The sequence below is a fragment of the Motacilla alba genome, chromosome 2 (genome assembly GCF_015832195.1).
Source record: "Motacilla alba alba isolate MOTALB_02 chromosome 2, Motacilla_alba_V1.0_pri, whole genome shotgun sequence".
Taxonomy (NCBI): Eukaryota; Metazoa; Chordata; class Aves; order Passeriformes; family Motacillidae; genus Motacilla; species Motacilla alba.
In genome coordinates this window covers 15,097,463-15,111,358 of record NC_052017.1, presented here as the reverse complement: position 1 = coordinate 15,111,358, position 13,896 = coordinate 15,097,463, and the positions used below count along the sequence as shown (strand labels likewise).

At 47.3% G+C, this 13,896-nt stretch overlaps 1 long non-coding RNA gene across 1 annotated transcript; it reads left to right on the top strand.

Moving 5' to 3' along the window:
- The first annotated feature begins 1,158 nt into the window (after positions 1 to 1,158).
- LOC119697614 lies at positions 1,159 to 13,483 on the top strand. The gene is made up of 3 exons (XR_005255888.1): positions 1,159 to 1,645; positions 2,219 to 2,353; positions 12,844 to 13,483. It is a non-coding gene; the product is annotated as an uncharacterized LOC119697614 (long non-coding RNA).
- The last annotated feature ends 413 nt before the right edge of the window (positions 13,484 to 13,896 follow it).

Sequence of the window (13,896 nt, the reverse complement as noted above, 5' to 3'; positions counted from 1 at the left end):
TGTGATAAAAGCATAGGATGGCTATTTCAAATGTTTAAATAATGGTGATAGTTTTAAGCAAATAAGTTATTATAGCCTTCTTTAACACTGCCATTATTGTTTGTTGCTGAAATAAGTAAAAAAAAAAAAGGAGTATAGATCATGTGCTACACTCTAATCTTTCCATAGAAACATCTCTAAAACCAGAGTAAGAAGTAGCACAATAGGATAAAAACCCCCCATCTTTTGCTAAATCTTTATCACGCACATTTTGACTGCCAGGCAAAAAGATTGTATTGAGTTTTGAATGGTGTAATAATTGCTGTTATATTAGGCTATTTTTATATTCATTTATTTAATGCACTAATCTAAATAAGGCCACTTTTAAGAAGTGCTAGGTTTGGCCTGTTTCTTATAAAAATTAAGAGAAATGGAGTCCCCCTTGATTTTCTCCTTTGGTGGGAAAGGTGCTGCTGAGAAGATGTTAAAAATCCTGAAGAGAAGATGTTAAAAATCAAAGCTGGATTTCTCAGTTGCTCATGAAAGTTGTCTTGTTCCTCTCTCACATTTATGAGGCATTTTATACACATCTACATACAAGATTTTTTTTTTTAATAGTTAATCAGTGGAGGTAGAGCAGGGAAATTTTCCCAATAATCAGTAAAAAATAAAACTGCTGTGGTCTAACACCATGCAATTCTAGCACTACCAGCGAGTGACTGTGGCTGTACCACTTCACCCTCGAGTGAAACCTGTCAACAGCAACATGCACGTGTTCTGTGGTGGCTCAGCGCAGGCTAAGACATAAAAACCGCAGATATTCCCCCGTGCCTCTGGAGAGAAACTTGCGCTGCACCTTCATGAGCCACTTGTGGCTGTAGCTGCTGGAAGGCAGCAGCTTTGCACACCCTTCAGCTGAGGTTTGCTCACGCTTCAGCTGAGGTTTGCACACCCCTTCAGCTGAGGTTTGCTCACGCTTCAGCTGAGGTTTGCTCACGCTTCAGCTGAGGTTTGCTCACGCTTCAGCTGAGGTTTGCTCACGCTTCAGCTGAGTTTCGCGCACCTTTTAGCTGAGTTTCGGACACCTCTTAGCTGCGTTTCGCGCACCTTTTAGCTGAGTTTCGCGCACCTTTCAGCTGCGTTTGGGACACCTCTTAGCTGCGTTTCGCGCACCTTTTCGCTGCGTTTCGCACGCCTTTTCGCTGAGCCCGGCAGCTCCAGCCGCGGCTGCCGCCGAGGGGCGGCCGTGCGGCGGTGCCGGGGCCGCTCAGCCGCGGAGCGCTGGCCCTGCAAGAGCGGCTCTCAGAGTGTCCGGACACGGCCCACGCTCCCGCTCCTCCGCCTCCCCAATGAACGCAGCAAGCCACAAACTTGGTTTCCCTCCGCTTTTGTGAGCGCCTGCAGCCTGCCGGCGGTAAATATCAGGCCAGTTCGTAACAACTCGTGTTCTCTTCATGTTTAATCAGAAGAAGGCTGGCGTGGGCTGCGTTCCTCGGGCAGCCGCCCCCAGCAGCGCCGCACCGCGCCTCATGCCCACACAGCCTCCGTGACGCACAGAGCTGCTCGCAGCGCTGCGCTCCGGGCTGCGCTCCTTGGGAAATCCCCCTGAGTAAAAGAGTCCTTTACTCAGGACCTGGCAGCTTCCGCTTCTCGAGCTGTGGAAGAGGTGAGATGAAAAGCTCTATCCTCATCCAACATGATTTTGGAGCTGGGAAGAATGATGCTTCGATGCTTGAACAAGCTGCAGCTCTAATCAGGGAAGTTTTAGGGTACATGTGTGGCTCACAGAGACCTTCTCAGCATCCTCCCCACTGCCTCTTCTCAGGGATTCCCTGGGAAGTTGCATCCCCCAGATCATCTGAAGTCCCTAGGGATGGGAGTGATGACTCCTCTGCCTTCTGTTGGCAGTGAAAATCACCTCCGAACTTCCAAAAAGGGAAAGAGGAAACCCTTCACACCTGGGTTTTGCTCCAATCCTGAAATCTTGGGTAAAGTGCTCTATTTCTTCCTGGAAATGGAAATTCCAGCTGAGGGAAGTAAATAAATCTGTTAACATGGAAAGGGCCCGGTTTCGTCCTTTGCCTATCTCATCTGCAAAGTCCATGGGAGTGTTTGCATGCTGCTCAATCCTGTCAGAGCAACAGTGCAGAGCATGTTTTCTCTTGATATAACACTGGAGGGAGAAGACGTTTTCTACATAGCATGAAAACTGTGTTAATTCTGTTTTCTCCCTTTTAAGGCGTTTACACAGCTTGAAGAACTTTCACTTGTATTTTACAACCAGAGAGCAAAGGCAGGCAGATGGCTGCTGTCAGCACGTGAGTGGCTCTGCACTGCACCAAGCCTGAGAGCAGGCACTGCTGATGGACTTCAGGTGAGAACTAGCTTGCTATAAGCACCTGGATGACAAAACAGGTGCCAGTGAGTTAACTTTCTCATCATCCACTTCAATTCAAAACAGGAGAACTTTTCCTGTCATGGAAATGGCTGCTTCTTGAGTGGTAAAGTCCACAAGAGAAACTGCCTCTACCTTTCAGAGAGATGCTTTTTGATATGTGAATCTTGGAACAGTTTGTGAGACCGTGGTGTGTAAATATGAAGCTTAATATTTGTAAGCAATTATCTTCACATTGGATAAACCCAGGCCTTTTGCCCATCACCCATCTGAAACACCAGTGCATCACAAGCTGGAGCCCCATTCTCCCCTAGGTGGAGATCTCTGGAATCCTCAGGGGTTTGCTCTCTCCCTGTGCTGTAGCTGCTCTGCCCTATGTGCGTGTGCAGGTGCTGTGCCCTTGCAAGCAGCTGCTGCACATGTAGCCTGTCTGATGTGTGCCCGAGTGAGTGCCCATGGCAGCAGTCGGCTCCCCCATCACCCTTTGTCACCCAGCCTCAGCTGGCAGTGCCACTGCAAGCCCACAGCACCCCTGCATACTCACCTCTCATTTTCTGGGAGCCTGGCAGGGAGGTAGGGACACACCAAAGGGTGATGTGCATCCATGGCTTCCTCTGCAGCTGGGGACAGAGCATCCCACTGTGAGCCCTCTGCAGTTCCCCTGGAACTCAGGTGTCCAGCTGTAGCCCAGGGCAGGTACTGCCTTGTGACCTCTTGTGCTTCTCTGCCTTTTGATTCATGCTTTTTATCATGTTAAAATCACACAAGTCAGGGTCTGGGCCGTGTGCCATCCCCCCTCTTCTGGCCTGCTCACACCTATCTCTGAAATTTACTTTCCTCTCTCCCTTGGGCTGTGAAAACCCCTGGGTAGGCTCTTTATTGAGATAAATAATTCCTGCTGTCTCTATACTACCTCACCTGACAGCCTAGTCAGTGCTGGACAGCTGCACCATTTATACCTTTCTGGTGCTAAGTCCACATTCTGGATAAATGTTTTCTCTCTTCTGTACATTTCAACAACTGGAAAAAGGACAGGTCCTGACAGTCAGAAGGCAGCAAAACACCCTCTCCTGTTTAGATTTTGAGTTTATCCCCAGCATTAATAGAAAAAAACTTTTATCTGCATGGAGTTAAAACATGACCAGTCCTGGGTGATGGCAAATTGTCTGCTGGAAAGCTCTCCATCCCCCAGTGTGGGGGGACAGCATGGACGTGGCCTTGCAGTAGCCTGTAAAGCGCTGAGAGAGAGAGTTTGGGTGGTCTGCTCCCAGGAGTAGCAACTCAGTGGGTGGGGTGGTGCTGTAGATCATAATTTTGGATGACTTCAGTGCAGCACAGAAGACTAAACTTCACACTGCTGTTCCTTGTCAAAAAACATTTCCTGCTTAGCTGAAGCACAGCCAAGCCTCCCGTCGCTGCTCTTGGAGTTCCACGTGGCACCACAGGGTGCAGGTTGTCCTGCTCTCAGGGTACATGGCCCTGCACCAGCAGAGCTGCAAGGGGCTGACAAAGCTGAGCACTTCTCCCCACCAGGCATCTGCTCCCAGCCACGCAATCACTGAGCTGATGGGCTCCACTTGAGGGTGTTTAGAAATGTTCCACCACAAGTGCTTGGGAAATATGAAAAGCAAAGAAGATCTCCGGCTCTGCCAGCAAAAACATCTCCTAAAAGGAGAAGATAAACTACTTTTTCTATGTGGTAGGCTCACTTTCTAGAAAGAAAAATGTCACCAATAGTGGTGGGAGGGATAAAGGAGGCAGCTTGTATAAGGAGGTGATTTCTTTCAGCATGAAATTATGCATCTGTTCTGCCTGCCACAGACCTTGCGGCATCAGTCCTCCCTCCCTTGGCTCAGCTTCTTTCTCTCAGCATGAGAGAAAGCAAGCAAGCTGCTGTGCTAAAAATACATATTTTTAGCATGAAATAGCTGCTTCTGCAGGATCACACATCAGGGACACCAAAGCACTCCTTGCAAACTCTGAACCAACTTGCTTGGACTTCTCTCTTGAGGGTGGAGCATGAGGCCATTGACTAGAAAGGGCTTTGCTGATACCCCAGGTGAACTGGGAAATCTTTCCCATCCCTCCATGGATTTCTCCATGTCCTGGGTTTGCCCTAATTGAATCTTTTTGGTAAGGAAACTGAATTTGAAAAAGAGTCTCCCCAGAAGGTTTGTTCACAGTCCTGTAAGCATGAACCTGTAAGAATGAACATGTAAGAATAATGTTTCTATTTGTTCTGTGACATTTTCCTGCAAATTTCTCATTAGTCCAGGGTAATTCTTTCAAGACCTGTTGTGTACGTGTAGTAGCTGCAGTGTTTAATCCCTGTGAAGAGCTGTTGACTTTTCTGTTTGGGCTGAGAGCTGACAAAGTCTGGTTTATCACAGGCTTCTTACCAACAAAAAAACTGTAATTCTCTAAAAAAGTCATTCTATCAATCACCAAATGAAGAGATAAAAATCATGACAAATTGAAGCCAGGTAACATTGGAATCACAGACTGATAAGGCTGGATAAGACTGGTGAGGACCTCTGGAAATTGTCTTGTCCAGCTCCTGCTCAAAGCAGGTCATCTAGAACAGATTGCCCAGTGTCATGTCCAGTTGATGTTGAATGTCTCCAAGGATGGAGGCAGTTTTTTCCATTTACCTCTCTGGGCAGCCTGCTGCAATACTTGACCCACCTTCACAGTAGAACATGTTTTTCTTGTGTTTAAATAGAATTTCTTGCATTTCAACTTCTGCTCATTTCCTCTTGTCTTATCACTGGGCATCACTGAAAAGAACTCGACTCCATCTGCTGTAAACCTTTCTTCAGATGTTTATACACAAGGGTGAGATCCCCCCTGAGCCTTCTCAGGCTCACCTTATTTCCCAGCTCTCTCAACTTCCCCCTCTATAAGAGACGACTCCAGTCCTGTAATCAACTTCATAATCCTTCATCACACTCTCTCCAGTGTCTCCATTGTCCTCTCCAGTGTCCTTCTGGTGAACCCTGAAAACTGGACAAAGCACTCCAAGCATGAGAGGGCACCTGCTGGCAAAGCTCAGTCTCATGCAGCCATGACACCATTGGTCTTCTTTGCCAGTTTTCCAGATCTTATTTTTGGCTTTCCTGAAAGAGGAGGACTATTTTCTTTCTTCCAGTCTTCAGGTATCTCTCCTGATCGCCAAGGTTAGAGAGTGACCTTGCAATGACATTGGCTAGCCCCTCAGCGCTCATGGGTACATCCCATGAAGTCTCATGGGCCTGCATATGTCCAGTTTGTTTAAATGTCCCCTAACATGACCACTGAAAGTAAGTCTTTCTTGCTCTGATCTCAGGGTAATTATAGCATTGTATAGTAAGGATGCAATTTTCTCTTAATTCTCTACAGTGCTCACAGCATGTTGTCATTTTTTCCCTGTTGAGTTCTGCAGTATTTGCCAGAAAAAAAAAAAAAAAAAACCTCAACAGCAGGTTTTCATGTAATTATAACCTCTATATCTACCTTCCTTTCCTCCCTTTTCCTCCCACTCACCTCCAGCACCTTATTTCTAAATCCTCCTCCTCCTGTCTATGAGAGAACACCAGCAGTGTAGCATGTCCATGGACTCACATTGGCTGCTCTGAGGGGCACAAGAGTTGCATGCTTAAACCCTGGTGGTGTATGCTTGAAAATCTCAGCTTCATTTTGCAGAGGAGGCGAGCTCTGGTGAAGATTTTCCATTTGCCTCATCCTGTCCCCAACACTGACATCATCAAATCCCCAGCAAGCAGTACTGTTGCTGCATCTTCACAGTGAAAAGGTGAAAAGACTCTGTTTAAACTCACAAATGTAACTTGCTGCCCAGAGTGTGCTTTAGAATACTGCAGAATTTTCCTGAAAGATTAATGATGTTAAAATGTGCTAATGGCAGGCAAGAACAGCACTGTATGTCCATCAGAGGTGGTGCAGGCTGTGGAGCTGCTCCCTGGGGACCCTCTCCCAGCTGCCCCATGCATGGGATGGCACAGCATGACACGGCAGCCCACCTGCCCCACCACTGTGAGCCTGGCCTGAGTTGACTGTGCTCTTGACAAGCCTTGGACAGGCTTGGGGAAGAGTTCCTGGTGGTTGCTGTCAAGCGTGCTGGTCCTCACGCTTCCAGAGAGCAGGCGTACTCTGAAATGACAGGTTTTTTCCAAAGTGCTTGTCTGTCTTTTATGTTTGCCTCCTCAAGCAGAAGAGCACTCTCTGCATTAATACACCACTGCAGTCTTTTCAGAAATTTTGGCCTGGCCTTTGCCTGTCCATCTGCAGAGCCCCTCAGCTGACTTGTGGAAAGGATGAGACCTGCTCCATTTCTTTGAGTATTTGCCCACATCACCCCAGCAACCCGCCTTGGCCCCAGCCTGCTCCCCATCTTCCTGTCTCCTCTGGATGCCAAAACGTGCCTCTTGCTCCATGCAGATACAATTTTCCTTCTTAGTTCTTTCAGTGAGACAGGATCCTTCTGTAGTCTCCACCATGGTGTGACAGTAGGATTTTGGACGCTGCTAGCTGAGAAGATCTGGTATCCAAGAAAACATTACCCATGCTGCAGGACAAAAAAAAAAAAAAAAGGAGAAAAAATGTAGCAACTTACATTCCTACCCTGGGAGATCTGTTTACAGTGAGTGTGGAGAGCCAGGCTTCATCTCCAGCTTATTCCTGCACACCCAGATCGTGTTTGCGAGCCCAGAGCAGGTTGCATTTGGCATAAACCAGCCAAGTATGGGCACACTGAGCCCCTAAACAGACAGAACTGACTTCAGGCCCATGCCCCTGCCAGTTTGATTTGTTTTTGCCAGGGATTCTTCTGAAAAGATTTCAATTCCACGTTCTAGTGCATGAACTTGGAGGGAGGGAAATCCTACCAATAGGCTTGGTTAGAAAATGAGATGCATCCCATAAAGCATTTTCATTTTGTGCATGTAACAGAAAATTTAATTAGCTGGTGTCCCTCTCTATTAATCTGCATGTGACCAGCGAGTAATTTCTACTGGACCCAGTGGGACAAACCCAGTGCCAAGGTGCACCCTGCACAGCACCTGTTAAATGAGTCACCAGAAACTGCTCTGGAGGACAATGATAGGGTAGAAACCAAATTAAATATTTAGCTGCCTGCTACTGGAGGAGCGTAACCGTGCTGAGCCAGACTGCTCTGTGGCACTGCTTCCAGAGGAACAGATTGGATCCACACAGCCTCTGTTTTGCCTCTGACGTGACAAAGGAGAAGCACTGCAGCAATCACTTGTGCTCTGAGGTTGATCACATCTGACTTTCTGCGACCACACTCAATGGATAGAGATGATTAGAGTGAATTCTGGTGCTCTTTGTGTCTCTCCAGTGCTGGGATGTTGATAAGCAGCGACAGTTGCACAACTGCTGTCCTTTTCCATGGTGGATATTGGAGATGGAAGGGTAGAGACATGGTGGTATGTGCTGCTTCTTGCAGCCCTGTTCTGGGAGGCTTTTGCCCCTGAAGAGCCTCACTGGACCAGCAGAGTATTTATGGGGATCCATAGACATATATATCAGTATATTTATCTGTATTTCTTCAGGTATATGCAAAGATTGGTCATTTGCTTTGGGGAGGGGAGGGAAGGTCAGAGTGGACACCTTACCTAACTGCACCAGGAACCAGGTCACACTGTGTTTACTCCATGAAACAATCTCTCTTCAGGTCTGTGTCACAATCTAAATGCCACCAGAGCCAAACTGCCCCCTGGTAACTCACATCACCCTGGTTCTGCCCTCCCTGATCTTCTCCCTGTGCAATCCCTTCGCTTGCCTAATGATACAGCACAAACCATGATCACACCCATAACCCTACAACATTTTTCTAGAGCTCAGTGGGAAATCATCACCATTCAGAAATGCCATAAAAACATAGCAGCCCACAAAGAGCTTCAAAATCAAAGAGTCTGTGTGTGTTTGAGCAGTTTGTGAAGGATGCTGTGAGCAGCCCATGTGCCTGTGCAGGCTTCTGCTACCAGAGAGATGCCTGGAGAGCAGCAGTGCTGCTGCAAGGTGAGCAGAGGCACCTGAGCAGTGCTGTCAGCATGCTGGTGTCCTGTCTGATGTAACCCACCACAGGGGACATCAGTGCTGGCAGCACAAAGCAGCGTCCCCACCTCTCTGAGCTCTGTTTACACAGCCTTAGCCTCAGCTGGCAGCAGCCACCTTGACATGGCCAGTGGGAAGGTGGTTGTATTCCAGGCTTCAGAAAAAAAGATGGCATTTCCCTGTTTTCAAAGCCTCTGAGCTGTGTAGCCACCATGTTTGCTCTCTTTTGGAAGAGAGATTTTAGAGCAATAACCTCTCATCTTGCATCAGTGTCGTGTGGGACACTAAGCACCAACAGGACAGTGGGACACCAAAGTGAAGAGCAGTACATTTTGCTTTGAAGTTTCTGTAGCTGGTTACAGAGAGAAAATAGTTTTAATATAAAGTCAGCCTGTCCAGATTTGTCAATAGAAAGTGTCCAGTGGAGTTTTAGCTGGTTTACATATTTAAGAACAGATGTGAAGCTGAAGTTCTGTTATTCCTGCACATTTCTCAGCTATTCTTTGCCATGAGACATTTCATATGTTTTATAACCCAATGCACTTCCCCTCCCATTGCTGTAGTCCTGAAGTATTTAAATCATAACTTTGTAAATTCACTTCACTTCACTAGAAAAAGAAAATATATTGCTGTCTCTCGCACACAAGTAATTATCCCAAAGGCTGTTCTGGTCATGCATGAGGTGGAGTCTTGGCGCTGAATTTTTTTATAGTTCCAGCAGAAATCATGGTCATTCCCACTGTCCACTTCAGTTGAGTGAATGCAACTCTTTTAGAGAGCTGTAGCATAAACTAAATCAGTGACATGATTTGGGTTTAGAAGCAACAAGCCAAAGGGCAAAAGCTGCATCTGTTTAATATATGTTCAAGCAGAGCAAATAGTTTACTTTTCTTACCCATTTTCAGAAGTATAGTAACTTTCTGCTGGGAAGTGAAGTGAGACACTGGGCTAGCTGTGCCAGCAGCTGTGCAGCCCCAGGGCACAGGGGTTCCATGCTGGAACTCCAATGCTGGAACTTCCACTGAGAGACTCCCAGGTAGGTCTTGGGACAGGGGCTGGTTCTGCTGATGTGGTAATGAGCCTGTGTCTGTGTCCCAGGATATGCCAGGACCTACCTGCCAGCTAACAAGGGATGAGCTGGAAGTCACCAACTCCAAAAAATGCACCAGTAACACAGTGTTGGAAAATATGCCATCCCCAGTGAGGCAAATACAGAATAAAGCCATGAAAATAAATGGCCCAAAGGAACAGGAGCATTATTGGACATTTTTGCTCCTTCCAATGTGCTCCATTTACAGCCCAGGACCCTGTGCTATATCCTGCACTCAGCTCCTTTCTAGTGTATCACCAAGGGGTTCTGTGCCTGGCCATGCTGTCAGCCACTGCCACAGCAGTGCCTTTGTAGTGCCTCTTTCTTCCCCCTGATCTAAGACTCTCTTCAAGCATTGCCAGCTACATGATCCCACTGTCATGAAAGAAACAACAAAAAGAAGTATTTTTCAGCAGCCAGGAAGTTGGCATATTTCTAGCTACAACAAAGAAAGTGGCCATAGCCTGTTTTGTACAGATGACTTCCTTTAGTTAGGCCAAAAAATGTGACTATTTCAAAGCTGATTTATGTTTCTAACTGAAGTCCAGAATCTTAATCTCTCTTACTGTTTCCCCTGTCTGAACTGTGCTTGGCTGTGTGCAGAGCAAGGAATTAGGGTTAGAGGTGGAAGTCCGAAGGAAGAAGGATCAATTGTTCCTATTGCAAAAGTAAACAGCAGTAAGTGCTTAATTGTTTCTGTATTTTCTCATCAAGTGGATTTTTCAGACAGCTGCAAAGAGCCCTCAGTGTGTGCAAGCAGCACAGACTGAAATCAAATCAATCAGTCCATGTCCTCCTCTCCTCTTGAGGTGCTTGCTTTTCTTGTCATTGGTCCAGGGCAAGGACAAGCTCCTCCAGTGCTCCAGGCCTCTGCACAGGACAGAACAGCAAAAATCCCACCTCTCAGTGGTTCAAAATGGTGGTATCCAGACCCAAACTAGGACAGGTCTAGAGAAAAGTCTGCAAATCTTACTGGGTCACCTTCTGAGTGCAGCAGGGCAATGATCAGCCCTCAAAGCTGAGCCCTGCCCCCACAGCTGCCACCAACATCCAGGGACCACAGCACAGGGCTCTGATCCCCCACAGCCCTTGGACACTGCAGGAGGAAAATGCGCTCATGTGAAAACCAGCCCTTTGGTGAGCACACGAACTCTTGAACAGCAGTGCTTCACCCAAAGCAAAGAAAAAGAGAGTTTTCCAAAAATCACTTGATTTTCATCATCAGCCATGCTCCATGTGCACTGGTTCTGATGCTAACCAGGCTTTATGAGGAGGTTTGGATGGAGGAAAATCCAAAGCTTTGCAGCACATATCACAGCATGGTACTCTCCTGTCTGCAGCGGCCAAGTACCATGGAAAGCATCAACCACTTTGGAACAAGCTCTTATCACCAGTAAAGCCACAGCCTAAGCCCCTGGCTGCCTACATGTTTGCATGTCTTTTGGTCACCCCAGGCTACCCAGGAGTTTCCCTTTCAGCAGGATTTTTAACTCTCCCTCCTTGCCCTCCTGGAAATGTGCTTTTTATTTTAGCCCTAGCATGCATCCTTCAGAAACAAATCTTCAAGTACTCAAAGGCCAAACTGGGCTCTGCTTTAATCTGATTTTTACCAGGCTGGCTGCCTTCAGCAGCAGCAAGACCCTGCTACCCATGCCAGCCCTCAGCTTTGTCTCCTCATGAAGATGCTGAAGGATGTATTTCCCCACAAAGACAAGGATGTTTGATGCTCTGGAACTGAACTGGGCTGTCATGCTAATGAATGATACCCCTGTGCTTAAAATGGCCTTGTGGATAGTGAGATGGAGAAGGACTGAGTGAGTTTCCAGAGGCTCACTGTCCTGTATGTCATGCAGATGATTTCCCCCCTCTTTCCTATTTTTTCCCAAGATTTCACGTGTTTTGACAAATAAATGTAACCAGGATGCTGGAGGGATTAACCAGGATTGAAAAGACTTTCTTGACTTGGTGATTTGGACTGTTAATCTTTGGTCTGCATTTCTTGGAGTCACTGGAAGGCTGTAGTGCTCCTGTGTGGGATGTAATGGGTGTCACATAAATCCAGACTGCTATCCTGCAGGTTAACTGTGAGCAGAGCAGAGATGAAGAAAGGAATTTAGCGTGGGCCAGAGGCACACCCTCTATTTTGGCAAGAAGGAGTTCACATTCTTACTCTGATTTACACTAGTTTATAGAGAAGGCTGAACTGAGTTCTTGAAGCATGTGGTAGTATTTAACTGTATAAAACTTGGAATCAGCTTCAAGCACTGCATGTGGAGAGATCAAAGCTATTAAACTATATATTTTGTGTAGGAAATATCTATGATGAAGAAATAAATTCATCTCAGTAATAGCCAACAGGGAGAACTCTTTGCAAACAAAGGCTGGTGTGGTGTCATCCTTCTGTTTACTTGTTTTGCAGGGAGATTGATTATTAGAGCTCCCATTTTAACCTAAACTTTGCAAAGGCTTGTGTACTTGTGCTCCTGAGGCTGGGGCCAAGGCACGTGCAGTGACAGAGCTGGGCTCTCTGGGCTCCTGCCCAGGGGATGGATGGGGGCTGCACCTTTCTTCTCAGTTACATGGGAAATACTTCCCTCCTGGTGCAGTCAGGCTGGTATAACTTGCCTCTGGCTATGTTTTTCCAACAGTGAATGAGGGAGAAAAAAGCCTTTGCTTGGCTTTAATTTTTTTTTTTGGCACATCTGTTACCTAGGCCAGATCAAGAGGAACCAAGGATGAACTGCAATGCCTGTTCTAGAGAATCTGTGAAAGTCCAGGGTCCTTCTGCAACCCTTGGCACTGATGCTGGCCTTCAAGCCACCACCATGGAGGGTCCTTTGCCACTGACAATGGCAGCCATTTCCTCCACCATCCTCTTCTTAGACCTCCTCTCTTCACCTCCCTGCTTGCTTTCCCTCACCTAGTGCAGTTCATCTTTCATGTTCTGGTTATTTATCTGAAGCCTGCTCTCCAGGGCTGCCTCACGTGGTTATTTTAGTCATTTCCTCCAGCAAGTTCCTGCAATTGTTGGGCTGGCATTGTGTGAGTCACCCACCACGCTTCCTCCCGTGCTCCCTCCCAGATGGGAAAATCCTCCTCCTGCTAGTTTTCCTTTGTTAACCAAGGCATCCTGAAGTAATTCCACCTTTAACAGCACAAAGGCCGTGCTTGACTGTGGCAGCCAGGTGCTTCGAAGGGCCAGAGCAGAGACACCATCAGAGCAGAGGACACCACTGAGCTGCTTGACAAGTGGTGCAGACAGGGGAAACCAGCTGGGCTGATCTGCCCCTTCCTTTTCTTCCTGCAGGTTCATGTGGTCACTCTGTCCCTGGGGCTTTTGGCTGGGAATGAAGCCAGATTTCAACCAGAGAGAGAGACCTGGGCTTTGCTCCTGCAAAGTGACCTTCCTGTGGCCTTTCCTGCCTGGAGGACACTTGTACCTTGCATCCAGCATCTGCTAGCCCTAGCACCAGCAAAAAACCCTGTACCAGACTGTCTGCTTTAGTAGAGAGGAGGCACAACAAGCTCTGCTGCCCAAAGGCACAAGTCTCTGTAAGCAGAGCCCTTTTGGTGACAGCAATGCTGGTGCTGACCATCACCACTCCATGATGGAGAGCAAGGCTGGCAGGAGCCATCCCAGCATGCTGTGTGTGTGCAGGGCTGTGGGAGGCTGCCCTGTGCATCTGGGCCCCACATGGCCCTGGGAAATTGCAGCTCACACCTGGCCACACGTCTTGGCTTCCCAGCTAATGAGCTGCTAGCATGTGAGCACTGGAAACATCTCAAATACATGCAGGGAAGGTATCTAAATACACGTGATAGGCATGTGTTTAGAATCTGAAGGAAACAGCCCAGCAAGGTTTTCTTACATTCTGTCATGTTTCTTTTTGCCTGTTTGTTTTGCTTTTGGCTTTCTGGATGTTGTAATACAAAATAAAATTGCATTTTTTCACCCTTGAGTACCAGACTGGTATGGCATTAACATTTCTGTTCCTGTAAGAGTGGCAATCATTGGCAAGTTTGAGCCTAACAACTCTTTCTGTTTATTTGATGGAGATATAATGTTTTTCCTTCTTGTGCAGTGCTGGACAGACTAATCCTCAGGGATGCCTCTTGCAAGGGCACACTCACTTCTCTGTTCTGCCTCGCGCTGAGTGTGGGTGAGGTGCAGCAAAGAGAACCCTTCGGAGTAAGCCCATGTGTGCCCATGGGTAGGTGCTGAGCCCCACTACAGCCAGGCAGGAGAAGGCACAAACAACTCTCCAGGTGAATGCTTTTCTGAAGCTGTCCCTGGAAGAGCAGGGGCCATACATGAGCTTTGCACAGCTCCTCCTTTAAACAGGAGGAAATCTGGCATTTC